The following is a 3,575-nucleotide window of genomic DNA, read 5'->3' as shown; positions in this document are numbered from 1 at the left end:
CTTTTTTTCTTTTATTTTTGTTTTACTGCGTTGTAAGATATTATTTATATTCGCCATTTTCTTTATCTACGTTTTCTTACACTGATTACCTTAAGTAACCTCTCAGCTTTCGAACCACCAATCTTCCAATTGATTTTTGCTAAGATCCACCACAAATTTATTTACATGACCATTGTTATCTATAAACCCTAAAGGCTCAGAAGAGTGAATGCGCCTGCATCGACATCTGGTAAGATACCATCAAATTTGAGTATGATATATTCAATGTATTCCATGGTGCACAGATTTACCATACACAGCACATGCGCCATCTTCGTTAAATTTCTTTTTGTGGCTGCGCGTTCTAAGGCACCCTGAGCTAGCTTCAAACATTAGGGCACTGCTTCTTGAGTTATCATAGAACGCTCCCTTTGTGATGTGGATTTTCCAGCATCGATATAGTTCGACATCATCTGTAAGATAACACTGCAGCGCTGTTTCGCGCCGACCGTGGCCCTCGTCGGAAGAACGGAGCTTCTCTCGATACTAAGCCCCCCCCCCCCCTAAGCTGAGCTGCGCTGTGAATCATGCTTACCGAATCTGAGCCTTAGTTCTGGGCAGCATTTAAACGAGCCGTCGTCTTTGACGTAGAAAGGTCATGTCGTCACGCAGCAGCACGCCAATGTGATGTCACCAGAAATTACATCAGATGCTTGGGAAAGCAGGCAGAACGCCTTATCACGTGCGATAACAACGCTAGCCCTTCCTTGCACACGTGAATGATTAAAATCCGCGCCGCTGCGGACATTCAGGATGCAGGCGCAACTTTAAATAAGGAAATGAAGGCGGTGACGTCTCTCCGGTTCTGTCGAGAATTCATCGAGACGAATAATCGAATATGCGCTCGACACTCAAGTGGGCCTTCTTGGGCGGTGAGTTTCTATCTGCGGCGCCGCAGCTCTGATATGGAACGCGCTGTGCAGGCCGCCTTAATTTGAGTTCGGCAATTCAGATTCCGTTTGTCAACATTTAAACATTCAAACTTTTAGTTCTTGTTTTCCAGTTCCTGATGTTAGGAGGTCGGCTCATCCGGCTTATCGACCAATATTCGAGTAAATAGTTAGTTTCTACAGGTCAGCACATTGTGGTCGTGCCTTTGAGGTATGCGCTGTATGATACTGGCCTGCTACTCCCGTTCCTCCACTAGATTTGGGTTTTTGGTTCGCGATGAGCAGTTCCGCTCAATGCAGCAGGGTGCGTGACAATCTGTTAATCACGGGGTCTTGCATGCCGAGACTACCAGGATCAAATATATTTCATATGGCGAGGGCATGCCAGAAAAAAAAAAAACCAGGAACTAGTGATCATCAGAAACGCCACAGTTGAGCAGTGGGAGCAGCGGTGCAGCGGTCGAAACAGGGACATCTCCAATGAGGTCCTGGACTAAGGACTCCATTAACTATTTCTTGTTTTGCGCAAAATGATTTTTTCATTTATTCAATAGGGATTTCAGCTACTGGCATGAACAAGGAGCTCTGGTGAATGGAAACTTCTGCGTTCGCCCGTTGGCCAGTGCAAATGTCATCCGAGTGAGCTTCCAGTGAGCTTAATCCAAAATGTGTCCTGTAGTCTTCCATGTGCGCCTTGAATGGGCGCTCTCTTGGAATGCGTTGAGGGGCTATGGAGCTAACGCTATCGCTGTCTGACCGCAGGAGAGGGCAGAAAGTCTGGGAACTGTTTTCTTCTGTGATGCATGGTTCCCTCTGTAGATAAGGAATGTTTTTTTAGTTTATAGTTTATCTGTCTTAGAATGCTGTCCGGAGCTTCCTGTCGCTACGTGTATCACGCTGCCTGTCGACATTAGACTTCAAGGTGCAGTGACGATGCTTTCACCGATTCCAGTTTGGTATTCCTGCTTCGCGAACTCATAGGAAAAGGCCTAGTTACAAGGAAAAGCGACATTTCATAATAAAAGTAGGCCGGCAACGCTGTCATCAACGTGTATTGCAATAAAGCGCATATACAGGGTCTGTCACATGACTATACACAATTATTAAACATAGGCGCATTGGGTTAGAAGAGCGCTTCTTTCAGAATAGCATTGCCAGCGACGAAGTACATCAGAATGCAGCTAAGACGTGCCAACTAGCAGGCTGGTTAGCCAATACTGAATACTTTACTTTTTAACTGTCCAAGTTAGGCTCCTAACTATTAAGAGACGGTGAACACTCTCAAGGTTCGCTTACACCCATTAAAACATAAATACCCAGAAGAGCAGCAGATTGGACCGCCGTCGCCGTAGCTCAGTTGGTAAGAGCACGGGACGCGATATTCGGAGGTTGTGGGTTCGGGTCCCACCGGCGGCGTGGTTGTTTTTCTGCTCCTTTATAAGTAGTTTTCTTTAAGCAACAGATTAATTGAAGTATTATTCTCCCACTGATCAGCACTACGAATTAAAAAAAAAGAAACATTCCCCTATGCAATTTGGTTTCGGTGACTGCTAACTTCCCTGATGTGTTTGTCAAGCGAGCCCCTCATTTCCTTTACATTGTCTGCTAATAGCTTAACGAGGGTGTCGGTTCTGGCAGTCTTGATGCCATAGGTATCATAAGAGTGCTCTCCCACAGTTTTCGCCCTCGCTGTTAGATGACGTTCCACGTCATAGTCGCGGTAATACAGGACGTGTTACGTCCGCCGCTATGGTCGAGGGTGGCGCTGGTGAAAACTCTCAAGGTTCGCTTACATCCAATAAACATAAATACCCACGAGAGCAGCAGATTGGACAGCCGTCACCGTAGCTGAGTTTGTAAAGCACCGGACTCGATATTCGGAGGGCGTGGGTTCGAATCCCACCGGCGGCATGGTTGTTTTTGCTGCTGCTTTATAAGTTGTTTTCTTTCAGCGACAGATTAATCGAAGTACGGTTCTCACACTGGGGGGGGGGGGATCAGCACTACAAATTTAAAAATATGAAAATAAAAAGAACATTCCCCTATGTGTGTATGCATATATATATATATATATATATATATATATATATATATATATATATATATATATATATATATATATATATATATATATATATATACACACACACACATACATACATACACGGAGGGAAGCTAACAGTCCCCGAAACGAAGGTCATAGGGGACGGCTCCTTTTGGTGCTACACCAGACACGATTTTAAATTTTCCGCGTGGCATTGTCAGCAGCGTAGAACGTGAGAATAAAGGTAAGTCGTGCTAACAGCAGGCTGGTTATCTGATATTGAATAGTTAACTTTTTAAAATCTTACTGCTGGGTTCCTAATTTAAGAGGCATGTAGCCCACTGGAAGTAATGGGCATACCATTTTTCATAATTTAGAAAACAAGGTTACCAACGGCGCTGTGGGCAAACAAATTCCGACTCCATCGCGCCAATATGCATGAGCTTTGGAGAAGTTTGCGTGCAAAGCAACCTCGCCAGGGCACGTAAATCGTGGAAATAGCCAAAACGTGTTGGGCCACAATGCAACGTATGGCATCTGCTGCCAATGTATGGCATTCTGCCTTGTCGTACTCAGTCGCTGTCAAGTCTCCGAGTGCTTGA

At 44.9% G+C, this 3,575-nt stretch overlaps 1 non-coding gene across 1 annotated transcript; it reads left to right on the top strand.

Annotated features, from left to right (window-relative positions):
• Positions 1-2,764: 2,764 nt before the first annotated feature.
• TRNAS-CGA (transfer RNA serine (anticodon CGA)) lies at positions 2,765-2,840 on the top strand. The gene has a single exon. It is a non-coding gene; the product is annotated as a tRNA-Ser (tRNA).
• The last annotated feature ends 735 nt before the right edge of the window (positions 2,841-3,575 follow it).

Source organism: Amblyomma americanum, chromosome 1 (assembly GCF_052857255.1).
Source record: "Amblyomma americanum isolate KBUSLIRL-KWMA chromosome 1, ASM5285725v1, whole genome shotgun sequence".
Lineage (NCBI taxonomy): Eukaryota > Metazoa > Arthropoda > Arachnida > Ixodida > Ixodidae > Amblyomma > Amblyomma americanum.
Note: the sequence above shows the minus strand (reverse complement) of the source record. Positions and strands in the feature narration are given on the sequence as shown.